General features: G+C 47.0%; 1 protein-coding gene across 1 annotated transcript in view; it reads right to left on the bottom strand.

The window, feature by feature from the left end:
* The window catches only part of NFYC (nuclear transcription factor Y subunit gamma), a 226,727-nt gene extending 209,881 nt beyond the window's left edge, over nt 1-16,846 (bottom strand). The window contains exon 1 of the mRNA XM_063954213.1: nt 16,689-16,846. The gene's annotated coding sequence lies outside the window, so the exon portion shown is untranslated. The remainder of the gene's footprint in view (nt 1-16,688) is intronic.
* Nucleotides 16,847-22,194: the final 5,348 nt, after the last annotated feature.

Below are 22,194 nucleotides of genomic sequence, written 5' to 3'. Positions count from 1 at the left end.
AGGGCTCAGACTCTACTACGCATGCGCAGATCTCCGGGAAAATGGTGCGGCGGACATTTTCCTTGAGATATGTCTACTGCGCATGCGCATAACTCCGTGAAAATGGCAGCTGAGCCATTTTCACAGTGTTTTTACAGCACTGCGGATGCCGGCGCCAGACTCCGGAGGGGTGAGTATTTTAAAAATGGGTGCTGCGTGTGCGGTGGGGGCCCATGTGCACCGCACACACTGAACCCATTATAGAAACGCCAGTGCCTGAGCCACACAAGAAAGCCAGAAGAGCCCAACACTGTCCGGGCCCAAAATTAGAACTGGCTCTGCAACCACTAAACCCACCAGTACTGTTCGTTCCAGAGCCTCAGTAGCGGCAAAAATAAGATTTTACTTACCGATAAATCTATTTCTCGGAGTCCGTAGTGGATGCTGGGGTTCCTGAAAGGACCATGGGGAATAGCGGCTCCGCAGGAGACAGGGCACAAAAAGTAAAGCTTTTTCCGATCAGGTGGTGTGCACTGGCTCCTCCCCCCATGACCCTCCTCCAGACTCCAGTTAGGTACTGTGCCCGGACGAGCGTACACAATAAGGGAGGATTTTGAATCCCGGGTAAGACTCATACCAGCCACACCAATCACACCGTACAACTTGTGATCTAAACCCAGTTAACAGTATGATAACAGCGGAGCCTCTGAAAGATGGCTTCCTTCAACAATAACCCGAATTAGTTAACAATAACTATGTACAATTTATGCAGATAATCCGCACTTGGGATGGGCGCCCAGCATCCACTACGGACTCCGAGAAATAGATTTATCGGTAAGTAAAATCTTATTTTCTCTATCGTCCTAGTGGATGCTGGGGTTCCTGAAAGGACCATGGGGATTATACCAAAGCTCCCAAACGGGCGGGAGAGTGCGGATGACTCTGCAGCACCGAATGAGAGAACTCCAGGTCCTCCTTAGCCAGAGTATCAAATTTGTAAAATTTTACAAACGTGTTCTCCCCTGACCACGTAGCTGCTCGGCAAAGTTGTAATGCCGAGACCCCTCGGGCAGCCGCCCAAGATGAGCCCACCTTCCTTGTGGAGTGGGCCTTTACAGATTTAGGCTGTGGCAGGCCTGCCACAGAATGTGCAAGTTGGATTGTGCTACAGATCCAACGAGCAATCGTCTGCTTAGACGCCGGAGCACCCATCTTGTTGGGTGCATACAATATAAACAACGAGTCAGATTTTCTGACTCCAGCTGTCCTTGCAATATATATTTTTAATGCTCTGACAACGTCCAGTAACTTGGAGTCCTCCAAGTCACTTGTAGCCGCAGGCACTACAATAGGCTGGTTCAGATGAAATGCTGACACCACCTTAGGGAGAAAATGCGGACGAGTCCGCAGTTCTGCCCTGTCCGAATGGAAAATCAGATATGGGCTTTTGTAAGATAAAGCTGCCAATTCTGACACTCTCCTGGCAGAAGCCAGGGCTAGAAGCATGGTCACTTTCCATGTGAGATATTTCAAATCCACCTTTTTTAGTGGTTCAAACCAATGAGATTTTAGGAAATCCAAAACCACATTGAGATCCCACGGTGCCACTGGAGGCACCACAGGAGGCTGTATATGCAGCACTCCCTTAACAAAGGTCTGGACTTCAGGGACTGAAGCCAATTCTTTTTGAAAGAAAATCGACAGGGCCGAAATTTGAACCTTAATAGATCCCAATTTGAGACCCATTGACAATCCTGATTGCAGGAAATGTAGGAATCGACCCAGTTGAAATTCCTCCGTCGGAGCACTCCGATCTTCGCACCACGCAACATATTTTCGCCAAATTCGGTGATAATGTTGCACGGTTACTTCCTTCCTTGCTTTAATCAAAGTAGGAATGACTTCTTCCGGCATGCCTTTTTCCTTTAGGATCCGGCGTTCAACCGCCATGCCGTCAAACGCAGCCGCGGTAAGTCTTGAAACAGACAGGGACCCTGCTGAAGCAAGTCCCTCCTTAGAGGTAGAGGCCACGGATCTTCCGTGATCATCTCTTGAAGTTCCGGGTACCAAGTCCTTCTTGGCCAATCCGGAACCACTAGTATCGTTCTTACGCCTCTTTGCCGTATAATTCTCAATACTTTTGGTATGAGAGGCAGAGGAGGAAACACATACACCGACTGGTACACCCAAGGCGTTACCAGCGCGTCCACAGCTATTGCCTGCGGATCTCTTGACCTGGCGCAATACCTGTCCAGTTTTTTGTTGAGGCGAGACGCCATCATGTCCACCATTGGTCTTTCCCAACGGGTTACCAGCATATGGAAGACTTCTGGATGAAGTCCCCACTCTCCCGGGTGAAGATCGTGTCTGCTGAGGAAGTCTGCTTCCCAGTTGTCCACTCCCGGGATGAACACTGCTGACAGTGCTATCACATGATTCTCTGCCCAGCGAAGAATCCTTGCAGCTTCTGCCATTGCACTCCTGCTTCTTGTGCCGCCCTGTCTGTTCACATGGGCGACTGCCGTGATGTTGTCCGACTGGATCAACACCGGTTTTCCCTGAAGCAGAGGTTCTGCCTGGCTTAGAGCATTGTATATTGCTCTTAGTTCCAGAATGTTTATGTGAAGAGACGTTTCCAGGCTCGTCCATACTCCCTGGAAGTTTCTTCCTTGTGTGACTGCTCCCCAGCCTCTCAGGCTGGCGTCCGTGGTCACCAGGATCCAATCCTGTATGCCGAATCTGCGGCCCTCCAATAGATGAGCACTCTGCAACCACCACAGAAGAGACACCCTTGTCCTTGGAGACAGGGTTATCCGCAGGTGCATCTGAAGATGCGACCCTGACCATTTGTTCAACAGATCCCTTTGGAAAATTCTTGCGTGGAATCTGCCGAATGGAATTGCTTCGTAAGAAGCCACCATTTTTCCCAGGACTCTTGTGCATTGATGTACAGACACCTTTCCTGGTTTTAGGAGGTTCCTGACAAGCTCGGATAACTCCTTGGCTTTTTCCTCCGGGAGAAAAACCTTTTTCTGAACCGTGTCCAGAATCATCCCTAGGAACAGCAGACGAGTTGTCGGCATTAACTGGGATTTTGGAATATTCAGAATCCACCCGTGCTGTTTTAGCACTTCCTGAGACAGTGCTAATCCCATCTCTAGCTGTTCTCTGGACCTCGCCCTTATTAGGAGATCGTCCAAGTATGGGATAATTAATACGCCTTTTCTTCGAAGAAGAATCATCATCTCGGCCATTACCTTTGTAAAGATCCGAGGTGCCGTGGACAATCCGAACGGCAGCGTCTGAAACTGATAGTGACAGTTTTGTACAACGAACCTGAGGTACCCCTGGTGTGAGGGGTAAATTGGAACGTGGAGATACGCATCCTTGATGTCCAAGGATACCATAAAGTCCCCCTCTTCCAGGTTCGCTATCACTGCTCTGAGTGACTCCATTTTGAACTTGAACTTCTTTATGTACAGGTTCAAGGACTTCAGATTTAGAATAGGCCTTACCGAGCCATCCGGCTTCGGTACCACAAAAAGAGTGGAATAATACCCCTTCCCTTGTTGCAGAAGAGGTACCTTGACTATCACCTGCTGAGAGTACAGCTTGTGAATGGCTTCCAACACCGTCTCCCTTTCGGAGGGGGACGTTGGTAAAGCAGACTTCAGGAAACGGCGAGGTGGATCTGTCTCTAATTCCAACCTGTATCCCTGAGATATTATCTGCAGGATCCAGGGATCTACTTGCGAGTGAGCCCACTGCGCGCTGTAATTTTTGAGACGACCCCCCACGGTCCCCGAGTCCGCTTGAGAAGCCCCAGCGTCATGCTGAGGCTTTTGTAGAAGCCGGGGAGGGCTTCTGATCCTGGGAAGGAGCTGCGTGTTGCTGTCTCTTCCCTCGACCTTTGCCTCGTGGCAGATATGAATAGCCCTTTGCTCTCTTATTTTTAAAGGAACGAAAGGGCTGCGGTTGAAAAGTCGGTGCCTTTTTCTGTTGGGGAGTGACTTGAGGTAGAAAGGTGGATTTCCCGGCTGTAGCCGTGGCCACCAAATCTGATAGACCGACTCCAAATAACTCCTCCCCTTTATACGGCAAAACTTCCATATGCCGTTTTGAATCCGCATCGCCTGTCCACTGTCGCGTCCATAAAGCTCTTCTGGCCGAAATGGACATAGCACTTACCCGTGATGCCAGTGTGCATATATCCCTCTGTGCATCACGCATATAAAGAAATGCATCCTTTATTTGTTCTAACGACAGTAAAATATTGTCCCTGTCCAGGGTATCAATATTTTCAATCAGGGATTCTGACCAAACTACCCCCGCACTGCCCATCCAGGCAGTCGCTACAGCTGGTCGTAGTATAACACCTGCATGTGTGTATATACTTTTTTGGATATTTTCCATCCTCCTATCTGATGGATCTTTAAGTGCGGCCGTCTCAGGAGAGGGTAACGCCACTTGTTTAGATAAGCGTGTTAGCGCCTTGTCCACCCTAGGAGGTGTTTCCCAGCGCTCCCTAACCTCTGGCGGGAAAGGGTATAATGCCAATAATTTCTTTGAAATTATCAGCTTTTTATCAGGGGCAACCCACGCTTCATTACACACGTCATTTAGTTCTTCTGATTCAGGAAAAACTATAGGTAGTTTTTTCATACCCCACATAATACCCTGTTTAGTGGTACCTGTAGTATCAGCTAAATGTAACGCCTCCTTCATTGCCAAAATCATATAACGTGTGGCCCTACTGGAAAATACGGTTGATTCGTCACCGTCACCACTGGAGTCATCGCCTGTGTCTGGGTCTGTGTCGACCGACTGAGGCAAAGGGCGTTTCACAGCCCCTGACGGTGTTTGAGTCGCCTGGACAGGCACTAATTGATTGTCCGGCCGTCTCATGTCGTCAAACGACTGCTTTAGCGTGTTGACACTATCCCGTAGTTCCATAAATAAAGGCATCCATTCTGGTGTCGACTCCCTAGGGGGTGACATCCTCATATTTGGCAATTGCTCCGCCTCCACACCAATATCGTCCTCATACATGTCGACACACACGTACCGACACACAGCAGACACACAGGGAATGCTCCTAACGAAGACAGGACCCACTAGCCCTTTGGGGAGACAGAGGGAGAGTTTGCCAGCACACACCAAAAGCGCTATATATATATCAGGGATAGCCTTATAATAAGTGCTCCCTTATAGCTGCTTTGTTATATCAAAATATCGCCATAAATGTGCCCCCCCCTCTCTGTTTTACCCTGTTTCTGTAGTGCAGTGCAGGGGAGAGACTTGGGAGCCGTCCTGACCAGCGGAGCTGTGAGAGGAAATGGCGCCGTGTGCTGAGGAGATAGGCCCCGCCCCTTTTCCGGCGGGCTCGTCTCCCGCTATTTAGAAAAATTAGGCAGGGGTTAAATATCTCCATATAGCCTCTAGGGCTATATGTGAGGTATTTTTAGCCTTTATAGGTACTCATTTGCCTCCCAGGGCGCCCCCCTCCCAGCGCCCTGCACCCTCAGTGACTGCCGTGTGAAGTGTGCTGAGAGGAAAATGGCGCACAGCTGCAGTGCTGTGCGCTACCTTTAGAAGACTGCAGGAGTCTTCAGCCGCCGATTCTGGACCTCTTCTGATTTCAGCATCTGCAAGGGGGCCGGCGGCGTGGCTCCGGTGACCATCCAGGCTGTACCTGTGATCGTCCCTCTGGAGCTTGATGTCCAGTAGCCAAGAAACCAATCCATCCTGCACGCAGGTGAGTTGACTCCTTCTCCCCTCAGTCCCTCGCTGCAGTGATCCTGTTGCCAGCAGGAATCACTGTAAAATAAAAAACCTAGCTAAACTTTCTCTAAGCAGCTCTTTAGGAGAGCCACCTAGATTGCACCCTTCTCGGCCGGGCACAAAAATCTAACTGGAGTCTGGAGGAGGGTCATGGGGGGAGGAGCCAGTGCACACCACCTGATCGGAAAAAGCTTTACTTTTTGTGCCCTGTCTCCTGCGGAGCCGCTATTCCCCATGGTCCTTTCAGGAACCCCAGCATCCACTAGGACGATAGAGAAACACTGATGGGTCTGGCTCTGCTTCTCTGGTGGCACACCTGGAGACTGCTCAGGGCACACTAGTGTGACACCGCACAGTGGTTGAAAAACATTGATCCATGCAAATGGCAAAGGCAGCAGCGCACATTGAAGCTCTTAATTTTGTGCATTACTATCTAGGATTTTATTAAAATATAAAAAATTAACCTGAATTTAGTCATTCTCATAAAGGAAGCAGATTTTCATCACTATTAAAGAGGACCTTTTCTTGGTTGGGTTTGAATAAGATGTGGTGCATTACTGGAGTTGGTATTAACTAATACAAATTCTCTCGCTAAAGTACATGTATGGGTGATTTTGGGTTATGGTAACCATCATATGACATGTTAACCAATGTTTAAAGATTATATTTGAAATAGCTACAAAAACAAACAAAAAAAGAATTTCAGAAAGGATACATTTAATCATCTTATAGAAGCATTACAGCTTATGGGGGGTGTTCAGTTCTTTTTTCTTTGCAGCTCCTGAGTTAAGTGGCCAAAGCTATTCACTGCATCACACCTAGCAAGTGCCTCATACGATGCTGTTACATAACCCTGTAACACTGCAACTAGCCTCGAGGTACTAGTTAGGGCGGATTTTTGCTCACATGCCAGGAGGATGCAAGCACAAATTCACTAGTCCTGGGTTTACAGCACGGGCAATTGAATAGCTACGGGAACTTGACACAAAAACTACTTCCTCATGAAGGGAATTGAATTCCCTCAAAAGACTGGGATAGTGCCCTGTTTAAAAAAAAAAAAAAAAAAAAAAAACGCACAGATGTCATTATTAGTACTGATTACAATTAACTTTTAGAACAAAATAAGCTCTAGAAATAAAACTAATCTGGTATGAATAAATAAAAAATAAGAATTTACTTACCGATAATTCTATTTCTCGGAGTCCGTAGTGGATGCTGGGGTTCCTGAAAGGACCATGGGGAATAGCGGCTCCGCAGGAGACAGGGCACAAAAGTAAAGCTTTTACAGGTCAGGTGGTGTGTACTGGCTCCTCCCCCTATGACCCTCCTCCAGACTCCAGTTAGGTACTGTGCCCGGACGAGCGTACACAATAAGGGAGGATTTTGAATCCCGGGTAAGACTCATACCAGCCACACCAATCACACCGTACAACTTGTGATCTAAACCCAGTTAACAGTATGATAACAGAGGAGCCTCTGAAAGATGGCTTCCTAAACAATAACCCGAATTAGTTAACAATAACTATGTACAAGTATTGCAGATAATCCGCACTTGGGATGGGCGCCCAGCATCCACTACGGACTCCGAGAAATAGAATTATCGGTAAGTAAATTCTTATTTTCTCTATCGTCCTAAGTGGATGCTGGGGTTCCTGAAAGGACCATGGGGATTATACCAAAGCTCCCAAACGGGCGGGAGAGTGCGGATGACTCTGCAGCACCGAATGAGAGAACTCCAGGTCCTCCTTTGCCAGGGTATCAAATTTGTAAAAATTTACAAACGTGTTCTCCCCTGACCACGTAGCTGCTCGGCAGAGTTGTAATGCCGAGACCCCTCGGGCAGCCGCCCAAGATGAGCCCACCTTCCTTGCGGAATGGGCCTTAACAGATTTAGGCTGTGGCAGGCCTGCCACAGAATGTACAAGTTGAATTTTGTTACAAAACCAACGAGCAATCGACTGCTTAGAAGCAGGTGCACCCAACTTTTTGGGTGCATACAGTATAAACAGCGAGTCAGATTTTCTGACTCCAGCCGTCCTTTAAATGTATATTTTTAAGGCTCTGACAACGTCCAACAACTTGGAGTCCTTCAAGTCGTCTGTAGCCGCAGGCACTACAATAGGCTGGTTCAGGTGAAACGCTGATACCACCTTAGGGAGAAAATGCGGACGCGTCCGCAGCTCTGCCCTATGTCGAATGGAAAATTAAATAAGGGCTTTTATAAGACAAAGCCGCCAGTTCAGATACTCTCCCGGCCGAAGCCAGGGCCAGTAACATAGTCACTTTCCATGTGAGATATTTCAAATCCACATTCTTTAGTGGTTCAAACCAATTGGATTTGAGGAAATCTAAAACTACATTTAGATCCCACGGTGCCACCTTAGGCACCACAGGAGGCTGTATATGCAGTACTCCTTTGATAAAAATCTGGACCTCAGGGACTGAGGCCAATTCTTTGTGGAAGAATATTGATAGGGCCGAAATTTGAACCTTAATAGATCCCAATTTGAGACCCATAGACAATCCTGATTGCAGGAAATGTAGGAAAACGACCCCGTTGAAATTCCTCCATCGGAGCACTCCGCTGCTCGCACCACGCAACATATTTTCGCCAAATACGGCGATAATGCTTCGCGGTGACTTCCTTCCTTGCCTTTATCAAGGTAGGAATGACTTCTTCTGGAATGCCTTTTCCTTTTAGGATCTGGCATTCAACGCCATGCCGTCAAACGCAGCCGCGGTAAGTCTTGAAAAAGACAAGGACCCTGCTGAAGCAGGTCCCTTCTCAGAAGTAGAGGCCACGGATCGTCCGTGACCATCTCTTGAAGTTCCGGGTACCAAGTCCTTCTTGGCCAATCCGGAGCCACTAGTCTTACTCCTCTTTGCCGTATAATCCTCAATACCTTTGGTATGAGAGGCAGAGGAGGAAACACATATACCGACTGGTACACCCAAGGTGTTACCAGCGCGTCCACAGCTATTGCCTGCGGATCTCTTGACCTGGCGCAATACCTGTCCAGTGTTTTGTTGAGGCGAGACGCCATCATGTCCACCATTGGTTTTACCCAACGGTTTAATAGCATGTGGAAAACTTCTGGATGAAGTCCCCACTCTCCCGGGTGAAGGTCGTGTCTGCTGAGGAAGTCTGCTTCCCAGTTGTCCACGCCCGGGATGAATACTGCTGACAGTGCTATCACGTGATTCTCCGCCCAGCGAAGGATCCTGGCAGCTTCTGCCATTGCCCTCCTGCTTCTTGTGCCGCCCTGTCTGTTTACATGGGCGACTGCCGTGATGTTGTCCGACTGGATCAACACCGGTCTTCCTTGAAGCAGAGGTTCCGCCTGGCTTAGAGCATTGTAGATTGCTCTTAGTTCCAGAATGCTTATGTGAAGAGACTTTTTCAGGCTCGACCACACTCCCTGGAAATTTCTTCCCTGTGTGACTGCTCCCCAGCCTCTCAGGCTGGCATCCGTGGTCACCAGGATCCAATCCTGTATGCCGAATCTGCGGCCCTCCAATAGATGAGCCTCCTGCAACCACCACAGAAGGGATACCCTTGTCCTCGGCGACAGGGTTATCCGCAGGTGCATCTGAAGATGCGACCCTGACCATTTGTCCAACAGATCCCTTTGCATGGAATCTGCCGAAAGGGATTGCTTCGTAAGAAGCTACCATTTTTTCCCAGGACTCTTGTGCATTGATGTACAGACACCTTTCCTGGTTTTAGGAGGTTCCTGACCAGGTCAGATAACTCCTTGGCTTTTTCTTCGGGAAGAAAAACCTTTTTCTGAACTGTGTCCAGAATCATCCCCAGGAACAGCAGACGAGTTGTCGGCATTAATTGGGATTTTGGAATATTCAGAATCCATCCGTGCTGCTTTAGCACCTCTTGAGATAGTGCTAAACCCATCTCTAGCTGTTCTCTGGACCTTGCCCTTATTAGGAGATCGTCCAAGTATGGGATAATTAATACGCCTTTTCTTCGAAGAAGAAATATTATCTCGGCCATTACCTTTGTAAAGACCCGAGGTGCCGTGGACAAACCAAACGGCAGCGTCTGAAACTGATAGTGACAGTTTTGTACAACGAACCTGAGGTACCCCTGGTGTGAGGGGTAATTGGAACGTGGAGATACGCATCCTTGATGTCCAAGGATACCATAAAGTCCCCTTCTTCCAGGTTCGCTATCACTGCTCTGAGTGACTCCATCTTGAACTTGAACTTCTTTATGTATAGGTTCAAGGACTTCAGATTTAGAATAGGCCTTACCGAGCCATCCGGCTTCGGTACCACAAATAGAGTGGAATAATACCCCTTCCCTTGTTGTAGAAGAGGTACCTTGACTATCACCTGCTGAGAATACAGCTTGTGAATGGCTTCCAAAACCGTCTCCCTTTCTGAGGGGGACGTTGGTAAAGCAGACTTCAGGAAACGGCGAGGTGGCTCTGTCTCTAATTTCAACCTGTACCCCTGAGATATTATCTGCAGGATCCAGGGATTTACCTGCGAGTGAGCCCACTGCGCGCTGTAATTTTTGAGACGACCGCCTACCGCCCCCGAGTCCGCTTGCGAAGCCCCAGCGTCATGCTGAGGCTTTTGTAGAAGCCGGGGAGGGCTTCTGTTCCTGGGAAGGAGCTGCCTGTTGCTGTCTCTTCCCTCGTCCTCTGCCTCGTGGCAGATATGAATAGCCCTTTGCTCTCTTATTTTTAAAGGAACGAAAGGGCTGCGGTTGAAAGGTCGGTGCCTTTTTCTGTTGGGGAGTGACTTGAGGTAGAAAGGTGGATTTCCCGGCCGTAGCCGTGGCCACCAAATCCGATAGACCGACCTCAAATAACTCCTCTACGCATCGCCTGTCCACTGTCGTGTCCATAAAGCTCTTCTGGCCGAAATGGACATAGCACTTACCCGTGATGCCAGTGTGCAGATATCTCTCTGTGCATCACGCATATAAAGAAATGCATCCTTTATTTGTTCTAACGACAGTAAAATATTGTCCCTGTCCAGGGTATCAATATTTTCGATCAGGGACTCTGACCAAACTACCCCAGCACTGCACATCCAGGCAGTCGCAATAGCTGGTCGTAGTATAACACCTGCATGTGTGTATATACCTTTTTGGATATTTTCCATCCTCCTATCTGATGGATCTTTAAGTGCGTCCGTCTCAGGAGAGGGTAACGCCACTTGTTTTGATAAGCGTGTTAGCGCTTTGTCCACCCTAGGAGGTGTTTCCCAGCGCTCCCTAACCTCTGGCGGGAAAGGGTATAAAGCCAATAACTTCTTTGAAATTAGCAGTTTTTTATCGGGGCACCCCACGCTTCATCACACACGTCATTTAATTCTTCTGATTCGGTAAAAACTACTGGTAGTTTTTTCACCCCCACATAATACCCTGTTTAGTGGTACCTGTAGTATCAGCTAAATGTAACATCTCCTTTATTGCCAAAATCATATAACGTGTGGCCCTACTGGAAAATACGGTTGATTCGTCACCTTCACCACCGGAATCAGTGCCTGTGTCTGGGTCTGTGTCGACCGACTGAGGCAAGGGACGTTTTACAGCCCCTGACGGTGTTTGAGGCGCCTGGACAGACACTAATTGAGTGTCCGGCCGCCTCATGTCGGCAAACGACTGCTTAAGCGAGTTGACGCTATCCCGTAATTCCACAAATAAAGGCATCCATTCTGGTGTCGACCCCCTAGGAGGTGACATCCTCATATTTGGCAATTGCTCCGCCTCCACACCAATAACGTCCTCATACATGTCGACACACACGTACCGACACACAGCAGACACACAGGGAATGCTCTATACGAAGACAGGACCCACTAGCCCTTTGGGGAGACAGAGGGAGAGTCTGCCAGCACACACCAAAAAGCGCTATATATGACAGGGATAGCCTTATGATTAAGTGCTCCCTTATAGCTGCTTTTATATTAATATATTGCCATTTATTCTGCCCCCCCTCTCTGTTATACCCTGTTTCTGTAGTGCAGTGCAGGGGAGAGACCTGGGAGCCTTCCTGACCAGCGGAGCTGTGACAGAAAATGGCGCCGTGTGCTGAGGAGATAGGCCCCGCCCCTTTTTCGGCGGGCTCGTCTCCCGCTATTTAGTACATTTAGGCAGGGGTAAATATCTCCATATAGCCTCTGGGGCTATATGTGAGGTATTTTTAGCCTTTTTAAAGGTTTTCATTTGCCTCCCAGGGCGCCCCCCCCCAGCGCCCTGCACCCTCAGTGACTGCCGTGTGAAGTGTGCTGAGAGGAAAATGGCGCACAGCTGCAGTGCTGTGCGCTACCTTAAGAAGACTGCAGGAGTCTTCAGCCGCCGATTCTGGACCTCTTCTTGCTTCAGCATCTGTGAGGGGGCCGGCGGCGTGGCTCCGGTGACCATCCAGGCTGTACCTGTGATCGTCCCTCTGGAGCTTCATGTCCAGTAGCCAAGAAGCCAATCCATCCTGCACGCAGGTGAGTTCACTTCTTCTCCCCTCTGTCCCTCGTTGCAGTGATCCTGTTGCCAGCAGGAATCACTGTAAAATAAAAAACCTAAGCTAAACTCTCTAAGCAGCTCTTTATGAGAGCCACCTAGAATTGCACCCTTCTCGTCCGGGCACAAAAATCTAACTGGAGTCTGGAGGAGGGTCATAGGGGGAGGAGCCAGTACACACCACCTGACCTGTAAAAGCTTTACTTTTGTGCCCTGTCTCCTGCGGAGCTGCTATTCCCCATGGTCCTTTCAGGAACCCCAGCATCCACTTAGGACGATAGAGAAATTAAGAAATTCTAAGGAAAAATGTATGGAAAACAACCAAAAATGGTCACTCAGACAAGTTTGTTAAAACATATGGATTTAATCAGTTTGTTTGAATTACCTTATTCATGTTTTTCAGCATTTAGGAGCAAATTGACTATAGTCATTTGCTTCCATATAATACCAAATTTTTAATCCAACCAGCAAACTAGTTGGATGATTGGACAGACAATCACACTGGCTGATTTTTTGAAAGATATGAACGATCTCGTTCATAAATGAACGAGAACTCGTTCATATCTTTCAGTGTGGAGAATCCAGCGATGAACGATGCGCGTCCCCGCGCTCGTTCATCGCTGGTCTCCCGTCGGCTGTGCATGCAGGCCAATATGGACGATCTCGTCCATATTTGCCTGCACTTCAATGCAGCCGCGTGACAGGGGGAGTGAAGAAACTTCACTCACCCCGTCACTGCCCCCCCGCCACCGGGTCGCTCGTCGGCCGTATCCGCCGTCGGGCAGCTCGGCCAGTGAGTAGGGCCCCTTAGATGTATGGCCAACTTTACTAAAACTGCACTAGAAGCAAATGTGCATTATTTTCTATATAACACCAAGAATTATTTTGTGGTTCTTGCTTCAGCACAATCCCCTTTTCAATCAGAATTCTACATTAATGGGTGCCTGATAGAGCAACTCAATTGTTTTCGAGCACCCATTAATTATTGCTCTTATCACACCAAAATAGACCGGGTTTAGCCATGTGACATTGCTCAACCAGTCTAAAGTCTCGGTTACTGTACCAGAAAAAAAAAAAATGATGGGCACCAAAACCAGACTTTTCACACATTTCTGCTTGCCACCTCAGGAGGATGCATGCAGAAATGTGAGTGCCCGCATTCCGCCTGAAAGAAGCAATAATTGAATTCCTTCATCAGGCGCCCAATAATTTACCCGGTGGGTAAAACAATTGAATTCCCCCTATAGCTTTTCACAAAAGAACTTACATTTGAAAATAATTTCTTCTTTTAAGTCATTGAACAAAACAATGCATAGGAATGATGTGATAGCAAAAAGGCATATCATCTTGAAACGTAGACAACCAGCATGGTTGGGACCTGGGAATTATAAACATCCATCTCCAGACTAAACATCGATTGAAGGAAGGGACCACTCCTCTTTCAAATGAGAGTTCCCCTGTTTATTGAAATCTTGTAGGGAGGATATGCTCGCCCATCCATGAACTTCATAATACATTCTGCACTGAAGGAATGTTCCCAAGTGATCACACATGATATGCCAACATAGGGGAAGATTTGGTAACCATACACACTTACCCATCGATGTGTCTGTTCTGACGTCGCAACTGGACATCATTTGAATTTGCCCACCCATCTGTGATGTCAGTCCATGCAGGCAGTGTACTGGCTGCCGGCGAGTCACTTGTACAGTGTAGGGATGACCCATTACGTCAGTGAACAACGTAGTTCAGACATATGAATGGTACACACCCGCCAGACATATTGCCTATCCGATGGAATGAAAGGTATATCTATTAGCGTGTACCAAGCCTAACAGTGCCACAATGGTGGGGGGAGGGAGGGAGAGCACTTTTAATGCTCACTCACCTCCATTTTCTGGCATTTGAAAAAGGATGTGTATAAGTCAGGTGCCATACCATCTTGAATATGGGGTACACTTTTGGTCACTTGGTGACATAAAACGTATGAGAAATTGAGATGGTAGAAAGGCATGGAAACATCATATGAGAAGATAGAGAAAACATTTTTCTCCTTTTATACTGCAAAAAAAGAAAAAAGTGCCTTAAATTCGACATAATGTGCAACTATATCGGATATCCATACAGACATTTTTCTATATTTGAAGGTGACAAGGGAACATCCACCTTTTTCTGGAACAAAGGTGTATAGCATAAGGCAATATGGAAGCCTGATTATTCACCTAGACCAGAGAGTTTCAACCTTTTACAACTCGCGGCACACTGAACAAGATTTAAATATTGCCAAGACACATTCAAATATAATGGTGATGCATGGTGCAGTTGCGTGTCCTAGGATCTCATGTCGCAGCTTCTCCATAGGTAACGCCTGAGCCACATCTGAGAAAGCCAGAAGAGTCCAACACTGCCCGGGCCCAAAATTAGAACTGGCTCTGCAACCACTAAACCCACCAGTATTGACTGTTCCAGGGCCTCAGTAGTGGCAAAACACTGGAGACTGCTCAGGGCACACTAGTGTGCCACAGTACTGTGGTTGAAAAACACTGACCTAGACAGAAAGTTCTCTAGAATTTATTAGTTAGTGGTTGATCCAGGAATTTACTCTGAACGCCATTTAGGCGGTCACAAAGGAAACTCAATTGTTTTTAAACAAACATAAGTAATGGATATATTACTTATATCAATCAATTGTTTTGCCAATGGGCGCCTATTACTTAACAAGCAAAATGCACAGGGTTTAGACACATAGGGGCCGATTGAATTGTTTAACACGCGGCCGCCGCGAGAGGGTGCCCGACGGTAGCAATACAAATGTTCTGCCGTTCGGACACCCAGTGTCCATGGAGAACACATTTTTTCTCGCAGCCTCCAGGGGTGCAAGAAAAACTGTGTGGAATCTTGGTATATTGGACACACAAAGCAGAGACGGGTTTAGCCATTTTAGGCGCCTAAATCTGGTCTGTTTGGATGTGCATGGGCGCTCAAACACAATTGATTTGGGACAATTGTTCGGGTGGCTAAAAAGTCCCGTTTAGATGGGATTTTTAGACCCCAAAACAACTGAATAGACCCCATTAAGAGGCTGAACTTGGAGCGCTGAGTTTGGGTGCCCAAAAGCCCATGGGTGGATTTCTGTTCGTCACCTCTGGAAGGGGCGTGCAGATATAATGGGCATGCACACCCATCGGCAAAAAAACTGAATATAGCCCTTTGGACACCCCTTAATTACAGGTGCCAAAAACAAGTGAATTCCCTCATAACGCTCATTTGGGCTGTCACTGCAGAGCGCCTAAAATATAAATGTCATTGTTGCTCCGTTTGGACGTATACAGCCGCTGGCACTAACGTTTCAGGTCGCAGCCATTGGAGGTGGCGAGTTGAATTGTGCGAAGTGTCTACTGTCTAGGGGGCCCAAACAGCATTTTTCGCATTGCACCCAGAACTTTGAGTGTAGCCTTTTAGGACAGGGCTTGGCAACTTTTTCTAAAATCTAAGAGCCATCTTAAAGGTTTAAGATCCAGATCATCATCTCTAACCAATATGTTTGAAACCTTATATAGACAACAACACATGCACCTTAGACTTCCCCACATGGCCATCTCTGGCCCCAATTCATAGAAGGCCATACAGCAGGGCTTCCAATTCATAGTAAGGAGACTACCATATTGGCAGACTAGGAGGGACAGGGGTGATAAATACGCAGAGAAATCCAGATGACTGGTGGTTAATATATAAGCATGGGGTTCTATGGGAACTTAATACTAGTAGAGGCAGGCTATGGTAAAGGAGAAACCCGGTGCAAGCAGAGAAGGGTGGTAGCCTGGGGGAGACTGCATGTGAGCAGTGGGGAAGGGGTAAGTTAATGACATGTCAGTAGAGGAAGTATGGGGAATACATGCCAGAAAGGTGGTGGAGGCGGACTACATGTTAGCAAAGGGTTTCAGGCAATTGTTGGTTACCATGTCAGCAAGAGGGATATGGGGTACTGGGGAGATATATCAGAGGGAGGAACGGTATGGAACTGTTAGCAAAGGGTTTCAGGCAATTGTTGGTTACCATGTCAGCAAGAGGGATATGGGGTACTGGGGAGATATATCAGAGGGAGGAACGGTATGGAACTGTGGAGACCCGGTATCAGCAGAGAAAGGTGGTAGACCCAGTGTCAGCAGTGGGAGAGGAGAGAATACAAGCCAGCAAGGTGGTGGTGGGGAGACACATCAGCAGGGGGAGTATGGGGTACTGCGGTGACTTGACATTAATAGAGGGAGGGTATGATTCTGGGGAGACCCAAGGTCAGCATAGAAAGGTGGTTTTCTGGGAAGACCCCATGTCAGCAAATTGGGGGGCTGGCGACGGCCCATGTTTAGCATAGCGGTGCAGGACTATGGAGTATCCATGACAGTAGCTGACATACCCCATATCAGCAGGGTACATGCCTTACCGAATTTATGTGCCCAGGCTACGGGGCCCCTGGTTTCTGCTATTCAGGAAACAGACTTCACAGCCCACAGAGGGTCCTAGCAACACACACTGAACTGCAGCGACTCCTCTCCTCGGTCTGACTCTGATCACCCAGCAGACACAACGAGCGGAAAACGGAAATCATCCTCCCGAATCATGATGTTCATAACACAAGCTCGTAGAATCTATCTTACAAATGTCCTCACTCCGTAGCGGCCGCCATTTTCCCGTTTTCCACATAAGAATGTATGACTGCTGGCATCACAAACATGGCGGCGACCCCTCTCATTTCCCGATTTTGCGTTCCAGTTCCTCCCCCCCAATCCATCACCACCGAGTACTCTCCTGACTGAGTCCCGGCTCCATACTCCCGGCGCCTCAGTAAAGGACAGGGCGCATTTCTAGGGTTTAAAAAATGCGCTGAAACAGCCTAGCGGGAAGGGAACGCTGTGGCAGCACCTCACAGCTTACTGTTACTGAGAGTTAGCACTGTAGGCATTCCATGACCCCATGTAAGAGAAAGTTTACTTCCTGCTTTGTTCTAATGGCTTCTCTGTGCAACGTTTTCAGTAAATCAGATCCTCTGTTCATCAGGTACTTCAAATCAGTGCCAAGCTGTATAGTAAAGGAGGTAGCACGTATAACTGGAGAAATTCATATACAGTAGGTCTCAATCTGTATCTCAGATGTGGACTGGTTGTGATAAATTCCACCAAATTCGCATTGCAATAACTGAAGACATTGCAAGGATAAATATAGATTGCATACCCCCTAAATCTACTTTTTTTTTTTTTAAAGTATAGTACCGTTTTTTAATGGTCGGTACCGCCATAAAGGGATTTGTACCGGAAATTGGTGTCTTCCAATCCTATTGATTCCTATGGGAGTGCATGCCCCTATACCGTGGACACATCCCCTTCCCTAATTTGTACCGATTTTCGGCACAGCCGTGTTAGAGGGTATGTTATCGCATGCAGGGAGTTTACGAGAAAGCTCAGTCCCTGCGAATCCTCTTATCACATTTCTCAGGTTATTTTTAGTGAAAAATACCCTGAACTTATTGTGACTAAACCCCCTCCCATCCCATCACTTTGCTGGTTACAAAAAAAATAAATGTGAATTTAAGGGCTTGGAGGAGAATTTAGCGAATTCTCCAATTAGCATCTGGTGCTACTAAAATAATGTGAAAAGAGTGTGAAAATACCCTTTTTAAAATAATTTTAATAAAAATAATTTTGATAAATATGCCCGATAATCTTATAATGCCCAGTTATACTTGACTATCCCATGTACAGAACATTTACGCCCTTATTCTGAGTCGCACGCAATACTAAGGATCATGTAGTTGAGCAATTAAAAAAAAACATTCAACTGCATGCCGTAACATTTCTGAAAACCAATATGGTGCCTGCGTTACACAGAGTGTATGCACAAATGATCAATTGCAATCAGTCCAGACAGTATTAGAAATGTGGCAGGAAAAGTGGATGGCGTTCCAGGATGTTAATTGGGATGTGGCATGCAAAAATGGTCCATATGCGTGTTATGGGAGTGTTGCAGACAAGTTGCTGTGTTCCGAGATGCACAGCTGCAGGCATAGGGTACCATGGTCAGACGGAGACAATGCACCTGCCATAGAACAGGTGCAAGTTTCAATGGTGGCGTATAAGGACACCAATTGCTGGGGCAGTTTATTGTTTGAAAGCATGCAAACTAGATTTTCATTGTAGACTTAGTATTTAGAATTAACTAACAAATTCTCACTACTAAACCGGGTGTGGATCATAGGGTCGAAAATCAGTAGTGGTCAACCTGATGACTGTCGACCCGATGATCCACACCCGTTCATAGGGTCGAGAGTCATCAGGTCGACCACTATTGGTCGACACCTGAAATAAGTCGACACTGTCATGTCAATATGGAAAATGGTCGGCATGAGTTTTTTTGGTGTCGATTTCTTCGTAAAGTGACCCGGAAACCCCAATTAGCGCACCGTGTCCCCTCACATGGCTCACTTCGCTCGCCATGCTTCGGACAAGGTGCCTCGCTCCGCTGCGCTCGGCACAGGTTACTATTCCCAGTTGTAGTCCACGTGGATTTTAAAGTGTGAAAAAGTTAAAATAAATATATATTTTTTGGAAAACTCATCGACCTTTTCATGTGTCGACCTTTGCTATGTCGACCCATTGACCATGTTGACCTAATGCATATTGACCAATAGTGGTCGACCTAATGAGTGTCAACCTATGTGCTGTCGACCTAAAGACCAGATACCATTAAAACATGGATCCCTGAAATCATAAGTTTGGGCCTGAGAGTAGAAGTGCTAGCTAGACCGCTTTGCCGGGCTGACTACAATTCCAAAATTAGAAATTAAAAACATCTGTTTCCGCTGGAAAAAAAAAAGTTTTTCTTCTTCTGACTGACAACCAAAATGCCAGGTAAGCACATCAACAGGTTAATCTAGATTTCTACGGCTGCAACAAGTAATGCACACATACAGAAGAAAACTATACATAAAATGTTGACATTATTTACGAGCTGATATTAAATTTATGTATTACGAGCTAAAAAAATGCAAAATACCACTTCATACAACCTTTCAAAAGTAACATGATGTATAGTGGACACAGTGCAAAAAACTTTATTCGGTCATCATTCTGACATTCAACCTGTCGACAGAGAGACACTCAATTTTAATGTTATTGGCCCTACACATTAGGCAATATAACTGAACGATATGAACGTTCTCGTTTCATTAATGACCGAGAACTCGTTCATATTGTTAAGTGTGTAGGCACCAATGATGAACGATGCGCGGCCTCGCGCTCGTTCATCGTTGGTGCCGGGTCGCTTATGCGTGCAAGCCAATATGGACAATCTCGGCCATATTAGCATGCACTGCTATGGAGCCGGGTGACGGGGGGAGTGAAGAAACTTCACTCCCCCCGCCACCGAGTCGCCCGTCTGCTGTGTCGGGCACCTCGGCGGCGGGTCGCCGAATGTGTAGGGCCCATTAGACTGTTGTTAGAGCTATAATACTCTCAAGCCACTAAATCAACATGCCGACTATTGACATTGGGGGTGATTCCGAGTTGTTCGCTCGCAAGCTGCTTTTAGCAGCATTGCACATGCTAAGCCGCCGCCTACTGGGAGTGAATCTTAGCTTATCAAACTTGCGAACAACAGTTTCGCAATATTGCGAAAAGACTTCTCTGTGCAGTTTCTGAGTAGCTCGAGACTTACTCTTCCAGTGCGATCAGTTCAGTGCTTGTCGTTCCTGGTTTGACGTCACAAACACACCCAGCGTTCGCCCAGACACTCCTCCGTTTCTCCAGCCACTCCCGCGTTTTTCCCAGAAACGGCAGCGTTTTTTCACACACTCCCATAAAACGGCCAGTTTCCACCCAGAAATACCCACTTCCTGTCAATCACATTACGATCACCAGAACGTAGAAAAAACCTCGTAATGCCGTAAGTAAAATACCAATCTTCATAGCAAATTTACTTGGCGCAGTGCGAACATTGCGCATGCGCAATAAGTGGAAAATCGCTGCGATGCGAAGAAAATTACCGAGCGAACAACTCGGAATGACCACCATTATCATAATGTCCATATTCTGGTGTCAATATTTTGTACCACACCCCAGAGTACTATATGAAGTCATTTAATTAGAGCTATGCCATCTTTGGGAAAATATATATCAGGTTTGTCTTAATTGAATATATTATAACCGATATCAGTGAAGTTATTTCTATAGCTGGCCATAAACTGACAAAAACTAAATAGCAGACAGTCCAAGCAATGAGTATGGTGGGCAAAGAGCTTAAAGATTTTGCAGTTCCTCCATGAACAATGTATGGGCACAATGTTAAGTATAGTAAATTAAATAAGCAAAAGTTTAAAAACCAAACCAACAATCAGAAGAGTATGATTTTTGCTCCTACACAATGATAATCATTGAAAAATGTCACAACCTGGCAGCATTGAAACTGATCATCAAGCATACATCTCACATACCCCTTTCATTCCGCCAGCTTGTAACCCGGGTTATTGCAGATGAGCGCACGTAACCCGGGTTGCTGTTTGGTTCCAAAAGTGCCAGGGGAAATATGCCGAACGACCCTGTATTTCAACCCTGGTAGCGAACAGGGTTGAACACAATTTCAAACCTGGTCGCTGTGCAGTGTGAACGGGTTGCCAGGTGGATACGACCCATTTCCCGTTCACACATTATGGACGGGCGTCACTTAGAGATCATCTGATCTCCATGTGCTTCCTCCGCGTGCGTCACCGCTGACGTCACCAACCCGGCAATATGCCGGGCTGGGGACAGCGGTGTGAAAGGGCCCTCAGTCGGGTTGCATCCATGTACGGCTCCCAGGTGCGACCCGCCAAATGCAGTCTGAAAGGGGTATAAGTGGTTGAATATCTGGCAAACAGGCATACCACTGGAATATCATCCAACCTTTTAGCATGCTTCCTACATTGGACAGATAAATAAATATAGAAACACACAGGAGGCTCATTCACACAATTCATGGCACATTTCAACAGATAACCAACACCTTAAACCACATAAATAATAGGATAAATGGTTTATGATCATCTCTTGCTAACAATGCATGCTAAAAAATAGGATTTTGATAACCTACCGGTAAATCCTTTTCTCCTAGTCCGTAGAGGATGCTGGGGACGACATCAAGACTGTGGGGTATAGACGGGATCCGCAGGAGTCATGGGTACTCTAAAGACTTTTCATTGGGTGTGAACTGGCTCCTCCCTCTATGCCCCTCCTCCAGACCTCAGTTGTAGGTACTTTGCCCAGGGAGACTGACATTTCGAGGAAAGGAATTACTTAACTAGTGGTGAGGTATCTACCAACTCACACCCTCAACCATGCCGCACACATGGCATTCAAGATAACACACGCCAACAGGCATGAATTAATTGCAGCAACATGCTGAAACCAAGATAACACAACTTGTGTAACTAATAACTAAACTGCAGGTAAAGTACGCACTGGGACGGGCGCCCAGCATCCTCTATGGACTAGGAGAAAAGGATATACCGGTAGGTTATCAAAATCCTATTTTCTCATACGTCCTAGAGGATGCTAGGGACGACATCAAGACCATGGGGTCTATACCGAAGCTCCAGTAAGGGCGGGAGAGTGCGGATGACCCTGCAGCACCGATTGACCAAACTTGAGGTCCTCATCGGCCAAGGTGTCAAACTTATAAAATTTTGCAAATGTGTTTCACCCTGACCAAGTAGCTGCTCGGCAAAGTTGTAAATGCGAGACGCCCCGGGCAGCCGCCCAGGATGAGCCCACTTTCCTAGTAGAGTGGGCCTTCACCGACTTCGGTACCGGCAAGCCTGCCATAGAATGAGCGTGCTGAATTGTCCCTCTTATCCAGCGCGCAATATCTGCTTAGAAGCAGGACACCCAATCTTGTTGGGAGCATACAGGACAAACAGAGCC

Source organism: Pseudophryne corroboree, chromosome 2 (assembly GCF_028390025.1).
Source record: "Pseudophryne corroboree isolate aPseCor3 chromosome 2, aPseCor3.hap2, whole genome shotgun sequence".
NCBI lineage: Eukaryota > Metazoa > Chordata > Amphibia > Anura > Myobatrachidae > Pseudophryne > Pseudophryne corroboree.
The sequence above is the reverse complement of the archived record's forward strand: the minus strand, read 5'-3'. Positions and strand labels throughout refer to the sequence as shown.